Source organism: Sus scrofa, chromosome 13 (assembly GCF_054392235.1).
Source record: "Sus scrofa isolate SSC_HxYL_T2T_F1_AM1 chromosome 13, Sscrofa_HxYL_maternal_Yorkshire_Landrace_v2.0, whole genome shotgun sequence".
Taxonomy (NCBI): domain Eukaryota; kingdom Metazoa; phylum Chordata; class Mammalia; order Artiodactyla; family Suidae; genus Sus; species Sus scrofa.
In genome coordinates, this window is record NC_139395.1 from 200,186,051 (window position 1) to 200,199,180 (window position 13,130).

The 13,130-nt window shown below is 32.8% G+C and overlaps 1 long non-coding RNA gene across 3 annotated transcripts in view; it reads left to right on the plus strand.

Annotated features, from left to right (window-relative positions):
* LOC146397833 (uncharacterized) overlaps positions 1-13,130 on the plus strand; it is a 430,149-nt gene that overhangs the window by 193,738 nt on the left and 223,281 nt on the right. For all 3 annotated transcript variants that reach the window (XR_014823726.1, XR_014823725.1, XR_014823727.1), the window contains exon 3: positions 1,840-1,911. This is a non-coding gene — a long non-coding RNA (uncharacterized LOC146397833). The remainder of the gene's footprint in view (positions 1-1,839; positions 1,912-13,130) is intronic.

Genomic DNA, 13,130 nt, shown 5'->3' on the forward strand with positions numbered 1-13,130 from the left:
AGCCATTAAAAATGATGCACAATAAATAACCTTTCGTGCATATTCAAGTATATTTGTAAGATAAATTCCTAGAAGTGAAGTTACTGAGTTAAGATAAATTCTTGTGATTTTGACGTCTGAATTATCTTAGAAGACAAATAATAATAAACCTGTTCCTTTAAATAAAAATATAAATATGTTTATTTACCAACCTATGACTTTTATCAAATCACTGATACGAGATAAATTGAGGCACATGAACATCTCATGCTGAGTCTCTCAGTTTTGCCTTTGTTTTTCCTATTTGCTTCTTTAAAAATTGTCTTGAATTTTATTTGGAACCTTATTTACACATGTACAAATAGCAATATCTGATAATGGCTTAAATTTTAGAAGGCAGTCGAGAGAGAGACATGTTTTAACAGGTCAAAACCTTAAATTAAATAGACAAATTGGGTTTATAGAATGTATAATGTATTGCCAAATGATGAGGAATTGGAGGAGGAAAAAGGAGCCTAAGCGTGGTCCTCTTGGCACACCACTCTGTTTCTGTACATGTCATAGAATCCAGTTCTCTGTGGTAAAGACCTTTACAGCAATATCCTGTGAAACGTGAAAACATCGGCTTTATAAAATTTGGGCAGGTTCCTAGTTCCACTCTTTCAAATATATTTGTTCATATAATATGTAAATGAGGCATATATGATTTTTAACCATTTTTCATTCATAAGGATATTAATAAGGTATCTAATTATTATTGGCTCTTGACTCTCAGTGTTTTATTGATGAACAGAATTCCATGTCCAATTTCATGAATTATTTAAAACAAAGCTTCCTAGTAAATAATCATTTATCAGATGGAATTATTTGGTTACTTATGTATTAAGTAGACTCAGATTTTTACTGGTAAAATGATTTTCTTACTGAATGCACTGGTAATAGAATCAAGGTATAGCTTAAAAGTTTGTCAAGCTGAGAAAGATCTTCACAAATTTACTTTGTGAAGTGCTATATATATATATATGCATTCTATATGTTGGTCTTTGCATGAAAACTAAAAGGAATACCAGTAAATTCCTAAATTCTTTATTAGACTGTTTTGAATTTTTTTCTAAAGTCATAAAATAAATTATTTCTTGTGAGTGTCCTTTATTCCTTCAAGCTCAGGTTATCTTATCACAGACTGCCCTGCTGACAAAGAGCAGCCCCGGGCTTTCACTAGACCCTTCCCTGCTGATCCATGGAAGCAGTTTCATACCGAGAGCACAGCTTTCCATAGACATCTCCATGAGCATTTCTTTCCTGGTCCTTTCTACTAGGACAGCATTATTAACAGTGTTTCTGATAATGATATCTAACTCCAATATCCTCTTATTCCCATTACATTTATGATGGATCCATTTTCCAGAATGAACTCTAAACAATACCAATATTCTAAAGTAATTTAGAAGGTCAATGTTTGGCATGGTTAGAAATGTAATATCTTTATATACACCAGCATGTTGAAATAAATTTCTGGACCCAAAATGGAGCCACTTCTGTCCAGGGTTCCATGTCAGTGAAACAAACTTAGATAACTATTATGTCCCTGTAAATGCTTTTCTTGATGAGAAAAACAGTATGTTCTGTTAGCCAATCCCCAAAACGACAAGCCAACCCTGGGCCTTCTCACCATAATGTGTGTCCCCAGACAACTGGATAATTTCTGGTTGTCTAATCCTTAGTCGTTATTTTTTAACGTATAAAAACTCCCTGCCTTTTGCCCCATTTTGCAGTTCTCCAAAAGGATACTATTTGCTTCATGAAATGTTAAAGTTGCCTTGTATCACCTAAATTGTCTTCTTCAATTATTTTTAACAGTTTTTGGCAGTGAGGAATGGGATCTGAGGCTGACTACCAACAGCATGTAAGATGAGACACACAAGCACACAGGTCAGTTTCTCTTCTACTTTATTGTTCACATCTTCACTGAAGACTTTGGGTAAGTCACTCCTTAGATTTGTGCTTCACTTTCTTGCATGTAGCTCTCCAATTCAAATTTTATTAAAAGAAATATATATATATATAAATAAAGGCAAGAAATTTAGACTACCTAATGACACATCAAAATCTAAGTAGGCACAAGTTGTATTATTAAAAGCCATTAGGGCATCTACCAGAAAAAAATCTTCTTATGAAAGAAATGATAGATAGTTCTATTGTTGATGAGAATCTTGGAAGCCAAAAACCACAAAGTTGGTGGGCATGGATAGAATATTTAAAAGCTGTTAACAATGTTAGCCACCTAAGGCTAAGACTTCCCTACTAAGATAAGTTGGTCATGGAACATGTTAGATTAATACACTAAATCACCTGCCAATCTCAAGAAAATTATGTGCAGCAAAGTACACTGTAAAACACCACAGGATCCACAACCCAGTGGCACATCACATACCCGGTAGGTATTAATTTCACTCTGAGAGGCTAAGGCTTATCTAAAAAATGGGATCCTCGAGTTTCAAGGAATGCACCACCTTCCAGCACACCTGCTAATTTTATATCTAAAACCTATGGTCCCATAAGCTGTATATCTACAAAAGTGGGAACATCTTACTAAGACAATCTAAAATTAAAATGGCCATTATGTGGAGTGTTCCAATTAGACAAGATATTTCATTTAATAAGTTTACTTGAAAGCAAGGATTCCCAAATCAACATACAGAATGGAATATCTATTTTAATTGGCATGCAGAAGCCTCCAAAAGCCTTCAAGATTCCCAAATAGCTATATGAAAGATTCATTGCAAAAGGCTAACGAAAATTAAAGATATAGAAGTACCTAAAACAAAGGAATTATAAGACTGTCATGACTCATATTACTTTCATCTCTCCTCTTTTACCTTTTACCTTACAATCTACTAATCCTCTATCTGAATTGCCTTTCCATGTGAAGAGACCACAATATTGTAATCAAAATTCCACTAACTTATCGACCTTACAATTGCCATAGCTCCAAAACCAGAAACTTAGAACACCTCTTAGAGGTCCATCATCAAAACACTGCCCAGAAATCAGTATTTCATTTCTAATATGTAGGAATGCTGGGAAAAAAAATTACCTTCCAAGGTCTTGTCAAATCCTTCCATACCAACAAGAATCCCCTCATATCTACTCTCAAAGAATGGCCCCCTACATGGGCCTCTCCTAGGACTTGTAGGACTCCTAGGGATTCTCTGATAAACAGTTATTCCTAACACAGACAAGGGGAAACTAAAATTAAAATTAATGGACACTCTTCCAAATTTTGGTAAACCTGAGGCTACCCTTTCTATTTTAAACCTACTCCCTCTGGAATATGCAGATAGAATCCTGGAAAAACTGGCGGACGCCAGTGTAGGGTGAGAATTCTTACCAGAATCAGCTGTCCCCAATCTTTGTCTATAGTGCCTGGTCAAGAAAGGAGGATAAAAATGAATTGTCTATTTTTCTCCAAATCCAGACTCTTATGAATCTGTATTTAGGGTACCCCTAGGCTATCCATCCTTTCTATCCAAGAAACAGTGATTTCCTTCTCATTTTTCTTTGTGTCCTGAGAACTTGGCCTGGCTTTCTATCTGCTCTGGACATGCCTGGCTTTCTATCTGCTCTGGACATGAAGTTTGCTGATTTTTGCATGTGCAGGCAGCTTGATCGTCAGGTTGTGAGCTCAAGAATATAGTGGGACATAAATACATGTTGCACCACATTTGTAGCTAGATGTGGCCAGATGGAAATATGGGTTACACTCCTTTAGAAGCTAGGATTCTACCAACTATTGTCAGCTCTTTGGAAAATTATCAACATCTTTCTTTTGGCTACCTTGGGAATAACTCTGGATCTTAGGAGGGGAGTACATTTTGTACCCTCTTTGGGGATGCCTCTCTCATCCCCAAAGGTTGTTCAGTACTGCCAGAAATATTTACTGTTTGTTCTAGCTGAAACTTGACATGGGATTTGAAATATATATGTATATATATTTAACCAAATATTTAACTATATAATAGCCTTAAGGTTAGAAGTTAGATTGGAAGCTGGTATTCAGAGCCTGAATAATATTTTCTTACTCCTTCTCTCCTAAGCTAAAATGAAACTCTGACCCACAAGGAAAGTTTAGCATTCCAAAGATGAACAACTCTAAATCTAGAACAAAGGAATGTCTTAATTTATAGTTTAGTTGAAGATCATCTTCATGATGTCAAGAAGCAAGCTGAGGTAATGAAGTTTGTGGATATCATTCAGGTTACAATCCTATACTTTGAGAAATTAAAACCTACTGCCCTACAGGTTGAGGACAATTTGTACAACTTGTCTTAAAAAATAAGTCTTTACAAAGGGAAAAACTCACCTGTCATTTTTACCAATTCCCAAACCTCCCTTATTCATCTCAAAAGACTTGGAGATACTGAAAAAATTCTGAACTTAGGAAATAAAAATCCTTCTTAGAAGATTTTGCTTTCTTTCTCTGTGCCTTTGAGATATAAACATGATTAGATCTCATTGTTCCTTTATATAAGCCAGGCCAAGTTCTCAGGACACAAAGAAAAATGAGAAGGCAATTGCTGTTTCTTAGATAGAAATGATCAATAACCTGGGGATACCCCAAATCCAAATTCATAAGAGTCTGGATTTGGAAAAAAAAAAAATTGACATCTCATAGCTAAGATTTTAAAGCAAAAGCTGTAAGATCTGTTTGCATCTGCCTGTATATGTTTGTATGCTTATGTATGTATGAAACTGTCAACCTGAAAAATGCACACCTTGGAGTTCCCTTCGTGGCTCAGGGGAAACAAATCTGACTAGTATCCATGAGGACTCATTCCATCCCTGGCTTTGCTCAGTGGGTTAAGGATCCGGTGTTGCCGTGAGCTGTGGTGTAGGTTGCAGATGTGGCTTGGATCTGGCATTGCTGTGGCTGTGGTGTAGGCCAGCAGCTAAAGCTCGGGTTCGACCCCAATCCTGGTAATCTCCATATGCCTTAGTTTTCACTAGGAAGTATGCATTCAGTGGGTTAAGAATTTTAATATATGCAATTAAAACTTTGCAGAACAGATACTGATTCACAGACTTGAAAAAATTAAGGTTTCCAAATGAGACAGGTTGGGGGGTGAGAGGATGTGGTGGGGGTTTGGGATGGAAACGCTATAAAATTGGATTGTGATGATCATTGTACAACTATAAATGTAATAAAATTCGTTGGGTAACAAAAAAATTTAAAAAAATAAAAGTACTATATATAACAAAGGAAGCATGGATTCAAAAAATAAGATGCATTTTGGGTAAGATAAGTTATGACGTATGGAGCTGTGCTTTTGATAAGGGAGGAAAGGGGAAGTAAATTTTTCTTCAATTAAAACTATTTATTATTTCAGAATAAGAAAGAAAGAAAAGACATAGGACACAGTCTAAATGGATATAAAATTGTAGAAGCTTTGCGGAAAAGAAATCTTAGGAAAGGAATTTTATATGCGGACAACTGGCTAAGATTGGGACTGATTTGCTTATATATAGTGAGTTTTATATCAAAGATACACTGGTACAAAGTAAAAATTTGATTCCTTCTGTTAAAGTAACAAAGTTTTCTTAGATTATTGGTTTTCTCAATTCTAAATTGTAAGCAAAGTTTTTCTTTACTTTTAATTAGTCAGCCTGGAAGGCAAATATTTTTTTATCTTACCAACATAATTTGTTGTGTTTAATGTTGTCATTATCAAATACTTGAATACTTAAAAAGATATGTTTTCTCAATTTTAAAAGAACTATAATGATTTACAGTTATGTAGCTCTCTGTATTTGCGTTAAAAGTCTTTGTTACTTTTAAGTGGATGTTTTTGACAAATTTCCCAAAGATCAAATTTTAAATGACATTGCTTTTTAAAAAATTCTGTATTTGCAAGAGGGTTCCTAGAACATCTCAAAAGGTTTGTTCTTTCTACTTATAAAAAGAAAAATGTGAAACTAATAGGCTTGTTTGATATCTTAACTGACATAAGGAGCTTTGTCAAATAAATTGTATGGTTACAATTCTTGGATTATAGGTGGACCCACAGTTCAACCCATGTTGTTCAAGGGTCAACTGTAATATGTATCTTCTACGCAATGATGCTGGCCAAAATTTATGTGTGTCAGTAGTAAATGACCTATAATAAGGATAGAATAGAGGGTTTTTTGTTTGTTTGTTTGTTTGTTTTTAGCCAAACTGAGAACCATAGCCCAAGAGACACAGATTCAAGAAGCACTTGAATTATTTTCTGCTGGAGTACAAAATGGGGGAGGCTTATAAAGGCAAAATCTGCAAAATTATATAAACTGTTTGTCAAGAGTTCTAATTGGAGCTGGAAAGAAGTAAGGATTAGTTGGGATCCAAAATGGTTTCATAACTACAAGGAGAGACCTTGAGACCATAAGGTTGCACCTGGAAGTTGCTAGCAGATATTGTTTTAAGAACAGCTGATAGTGACCTTCAGTCTGATACAGTTCAGAAAATTCAAGTTGTCAGTAATATAGGAACATGTCTGAAACCACACCTATAATGGCCACTTAGCTCCATTTTAGATGTCTGAAACAGAGTTACTCCGTTTGATTTTTAAATACATTCTCTTTTTTAATGATTAAAGCAGGTGTATAGTTCATGTTTAAAAGGCCACAAATAGGCTGTTTTGGCTAGCTTAAAGTTTAAGTTAAATCATGTATAAGCCAGATGACTTCCCCATACCTAAATCTGTGAAAATTTCTTCTATCAATCATATTAGAAAATCTTCGAGTAGCAATTAATGATCCTAACCAGTTTGCTAGAGGAAATTTGCTAAGACTTACTTTCAGAGCATTAAGAAGATAAACATTAATGGGCAGCAATACTCTAGAAAGAATTTACTATCCTTGCACAATTTTAATTCTATAAATATGTGAACTTCTCTATGAAATATCTGAGAAATCAGAATTAAATGATACTGCAGAGCTCTTATAATCCACTAAAGTTACACTGTTGGATTTATTTTCAAAGTAGGTTTTCAAACATTATTCTCCTTATGGTTAATTATATGTCATTCTCAGCATTCTTCATGAAAGTTAAAGAGATAATTTGAGTGAGGTTGAAAACAACACCACATTGCTTTTTATGGGACTAACATCATATAATTTGAAATAAATTTTATTAAAACAGTGAGGTTAAAAAACTCCTGAAAGTCAATGTCTGATTAAAATTTCATCTATTTTCAAGAATAAGCAAACCGTGACTAAAGCTAAATTCCATATGTAGAGAAAATAGCCTGGTTATACAGAGCTAGTGGATAAAGACCACTAAAGTATGTCCTCTTAAGAATAAAAATGTTCAAATAAAAGATATTTTTGATCCATTTTAAAGTAAGCTAAATGAAACAAAATTGAGGCATAGACACAGGTCTTTCCCTTTTCTAGGTCATAGGTTTGTTAACTACCCTTCATAATTTCACTTTACTTATTTGTTTAGTCAGGAGCATTTCTTCATCTGTAGATTAGGCAAAATTGAAAATACCTACAAATATAATTTTTCTATATTTCTTTCCTTGAAGTCCAGTTTTTCAGTCTGATGGTCTGAAATCTAATCATACAATATTATTTTCATCTTGGAACTTTGACATTTCTTCACAAAAGAGAAGTTCAGTCCTCATTTCCCATGACCATGACCTAGGCCAGTCCAACATTCAGATTATCAATCTTACATGAACTCTTTCTTTCAATCACAAAGAGAAAAGCTTATTTTCTCTAATTCAGTGATTATTTTAGAACATGTATCACAATAGTGACATGTTTTTCCTAGAATATTTCAGGATGATTTCATCACATAATGCCATATGCCGCAACATGAATGGATTTAGAAATTATCATACTAACTGAAGTGAGCCAGTGGAATCTAAAAAAAAAAAAGATATAAATGAACTTATTTACAAAACACAAATAGATCCACAAATATAAAAAATAAACTTATGTTTAGCAAAAGGGAAAGGGTGAGGAGGGATAAATTAGGAGTTTGAGATTAACATATACGCACTACAATACATAAAATACATAACTGATAAGATCCTAATATAGCACAGGGAACTATACTCAATATTTTGTAATAGCATGTAAGGGAAAATAATCTGAAAAATATGTAAATGAGTTATATTTTAAAAACAACCTATGCTAATGATGATAGTTTTAGGCTTTCAGCCAAGAATTTCAGTAACAACAGAGGGAAAGAGTCATAGACTCTGAGCGAAAAACTAAGTTCAATCAGGACTATTTTTTATAATACCACTTCTAATTTCTGGTGAAACCAATCTATACATTTACATACACACACACCCACACCCACGCCCACCCACACACATATACACATATGAATATGAAGATGTACAAATGAGTTATACATATACGTATAAAACTAATATGCAAACAGACTCCTCAAATGCAGTGGAAACATTCTCACCATGGATTATATTTTTGGTGACCATCTCTTCCAACAAGAAGGATTTACACTGCTGTTTTCTCACCTGAATAGGGAAAATAGCAGTAGTATAAGTTTAAAGGAAAATGCAGAGTAACCAAGGCAAAGTGAAAATACCTACAAATATAATTTGTAACAACAAAATTAATGATTAAAAATGATTATTTTCTCTTTTATTTTCTTCTCCGAAATTATAGTGTGCACTTTGGCCTGAATGGATTTATTCATTTTTCCCTTAAGCATATTTTACTAATAAATGCCAATGCACCCATTTTAATTCATGTGCATAAGGAGTACGAATTTATAGGGAAAATAATGATAATGTAAAATAAGGAACACTTATTTTTCAAGTCGATATTCTGAGGCCTAAAATTTTAGAGTTGTTTACTAAAACTGTCCTTTCTATAAAGTATGGCTTAAATGAAAGCCAACAGAATGATGAAGCCAACATTGACTGCCACATTTATTTTGGACTGGCATGGAATTGAGCAGTCAAGTATTCTTGCTCCTTAAAAAATCTCAGAAAAGAAAAAAAAGTTGTAACACAATACCCTAAAATAAATCTCATATTTTCAAACATATAATTTTTTACAATTTAATTTTTAATCTTGTTTTAAAGTTTGACATACCTATGGGAAAGTACACAGATCATCAATATTTAGCTCATTCTTTTTTAATAAATTAAATTTACCCATATAGCAATCACTTATAGGAAAAGGAATATTATCAATGATCCCAAAGACTTCTCAATTCCCTCCTAATCACCACAGCCGCTGAAAAGAAACTACTAACCTGTCTTCCAAAATTTTAGGTTGGTTTTGCTTGTTTTCAAACCATACAAATAAGTTACAAAGTAGGTTTTTTGTTTGTTTCTTTCACTAAAGGTTAAGTTTTCAAGTCTTTATGTTGTTAATCATATAGCAGTGATCCACTCATTTTCATTAATATGTATTGATTTTTATGAATTAATATATGAATTTGGCACAATTCACTTGGTTATTCCATTAGTGATAGATGTTAATATTTTCAGTGAACATTCACACATAAAGGTGGAATATTTACTCCTAGGGAATGATTTTGATGGAATCGCCAATTTTCTGAATCGTTTTAACAATTTTACCATCTCATTAATAAAGTATGAGAGTTCCAGGAGCTCCATATCCTAACTTAGTGTTTTCCCATTTCATTTTAGTCATTCTGTAGGGTGGCTAATAAATTTGGCTACTTTCTAACAAGTGTATTTATCACTTTGATATCCTCTTCCAAAAATGGTTCATTAAGCCTTTCCTTTATTTTTATATTGGATGGCGTTTATGTCTCTCAGTGATTACAGGAGTTCTCTTTATAGTTTGGGTATTGGGACTTTGTACATAATATGTACTGTAAATATATCCTCCCCGTTGGTAGATTTCTTTTCACTATTTAATAATCTGTTCTTAATCTTAACGAAATCCAATATATCTGTTTGTACTTTTATAGATAGCAATTTTGTGTCTAGTTTTAAAAAGTATTTCCTATCCCCAAACCAGGAAAATATTATCTTATATTCTTTAAAAGCTTGCTTTATTTAACTTTTACGTTTAGATCAATAATCCATTTAGGATTGACATTTCTTTATATAAGCTGGTGTACAAGCTTTGTTTTTCTCATATGGCTATCCAATCAACCCAGTACTATTTACCAAACTTTTCACACTGCTCTACAGTGTCATATTTTCCATAAATCAATTCATAATATATGTGAGAACTACCTCTGCGTCCTATCTTTCTTTATTAGCCTTCTTAGATACATGTCAATACCACACTCTAATTTTTTTCTTTACCTGTTAAACCTCGATCTCTGTTATGGTCTGGCTTCAAGTTTTATTTCTTAGTCTTAGATTAATTATTCTTGGCCATTTATATTTCCATATACATTTTATAACAACTTAAACAATTTTTACAAAAAACCTACTGGGATTCTATTTAGGATTACTTTGAAAATATGAGTCAGTTTTTTGATGAGTGGACATTATTACAATACATACACAATGCAGTCTATGATTAGTTACTCAGAAATTTCTATAAATATATTACTTCATAAGATTCTTAAGAGAAAGTCTTCATAAGTTTAAATGTCAAGTTACTTTACTCAAGTTATAGATGTTTACAAATGCATTGAATGTACATGAAAGATTGAGATATTATGTAAGTAGGAAGATCCTACATCCCATTTCATAGTTTAAGTTGGAAAAAAAATGGGAAGCTCATATAAGCATGTAAATATTCAATGAATTCTTCCAATTTGACTGTTTATCTTTATTGTTATCTTAGATCTAGGTAAGTATATAAAATGTCAAAAACAAAAAACAAAACAAAAAACCCAGAACTCAAAAAAGGCTTCAGGAGAAGATCAAATAGAGAAAAACTGGTTAGATGCTCTCTAGTGTATTAGACCCTACTATTTAATTGAATCCTATATGTAGATGATAGTGAGATTAGTTCTATCAGAATATACAACTCGTATAACTGAATATATAATTAAAAAAACAACAAACAATCCAATTTAAAAATGGATAGAGGATCTGAATAGGTTTTTTCCCAAAGACATAGTAACGGACAACAGACACAGGAAAAGATGCTCAACATTAATAATTATTGGGGAAACGTAAATAAAAGTATAATGAGATATCACCTCACACCTGGAAGAATGGCTGCCATCAAAAAGGACATAAATAACAGATGCTGGAAAGGATATAAAGAAAAGGGAACCTTTGTACACTGTTTATGGGATTGTAAATTAGTGCAACCACCATAGAAAATAGTATGGAGTTTCCTCAAAAAAGTAAAAAATAAAACTACCATATGATCCAGCAATTCTACTCCTGGGCATTTCTCTGAAGAAAATGAAAACACTGAATTGAAAATATATATGCACTCCAATGTTTATAACATGGAAGCAACCTAATTTCCCATCTACAGATGAATGGATTTTTTAAAAAAATACATGTATACACAGTGGGATATTACTCAGCCACAAAAAATGAAACCTTGCCATTTACAACAACATGGATGGATTTGCAGGTTATTGTGCTTAGTGAAGTAAGTCAGACAGTGAAATACAGATGATATATATTTTCACTTATATGTACAATTTTTAAACCAAAACAAACTTATAACAAAACAGACTTACAGAGAACAACTTAGTTACCATGGGTGGAGGAGGAGTGAAGGGGAAAGCAAAATTGGTGAAGGGAATTAAGTGGTATGAAATACCAGTTATAAAATAAATAAGTTACAGGAATGTGACATACAGTCCAGGGAATATAATCAATAACTGAATAATGTGTAATCTATAAAAAGGTCAAATTAATATGTGGTACACCTGAAAGTAATATAATATTTAAGGTAATTACTCTTCAATTAAAAAAAGGAAAGATTTGAAATGGTAAAAACTAGAATAGACTCCAATATACACATTTGGAAAAAATAAAGAAAAAAAGTAAAAATATAAGAAAAAGAAACTCCTCTGTTCAGTCCAAATCATAGTCCTAAGAATTCAGGTCAATATTTCATCTCAACAAATTACACAACTAGATCTCTGATATAATGGACTATAAGAATCAGCCAAAGTGTTATAAATAACTAGATGATTTCTGAGAACTACTCTATTCTTCTTCAGCTATTTGAGAATATATTTAAAATAACATTTTATCATTTTTACTTATTTCTTGACAGCCTCTGATAATATAAACATAAATCATCTATAATGCAAATTGTGCAGTCTCACTCAACATATTAAGCCAAATTGCATCATTTCATTTTACTAGGATAAGATGGCACAAAGGAACATTTTTCGGATCAGATTTCTATGAGAAAGGTAATAAAATACATTTTCCTAATATATTTAACATTTTATTACATATTTTGCCTAATTCTTTAGATAAAGTCGTTGTTTTCAAGCCATCAACAGCAAACAAGAAGGACATTTCACTCTTTCCTGATTATGTTGTTTTATATCAGCCATGAGTATTCATTGAAAACAACAGGACCTAATATTATCAGAAGAAATATTTTAAAGATTGAATGCAATAAAACTAGCATTGTTGAATTTGGATAACATTCAAACACATAAATGAATAATACCTAACAGTGTTATTTAATATCTGTTACTTAATATGTTATTTAATATATCTCTGAATATATTGAGATATTGAAGGGAGCACTTTATATTTCCTAACTTTAATGAGCTTATCAAAAAGGAAGATGTGGGAGTTCCTGCCGTGGTGCAGCAGAAATGAATCCGACTAGGAACCATGACGTTGAGGGTTTGATCCCTGGCCTCGCTCAGTGGGTTAAGGATCTGGTGTTGCCGTGAGCTGTGCTGTAGATGGCAGACACAGCTCGGATCTGGCATTGCTGTGGCTCTGGCGTAGGCTGGTGGCTACAGCTCCAATTAGACCCCTAGCCTGGACACCTCCATATGCCACAGGTGCAGCCCTAAAAAAAAAAAAAAAAAAAAAAAGGAAGATCCATTCCAAATTAGATCTTGAACTAAGAATAAAAAAAGGAGTTATTTTTTTATTAATGTAATTTAACTGCAATATATCCTAAAACGTTTTAGTCAAAAAATGTCTCTTCCTTGCATTTTGTAACAAAATACTGGCTCTCCATTTTCCACTTATCAAAAT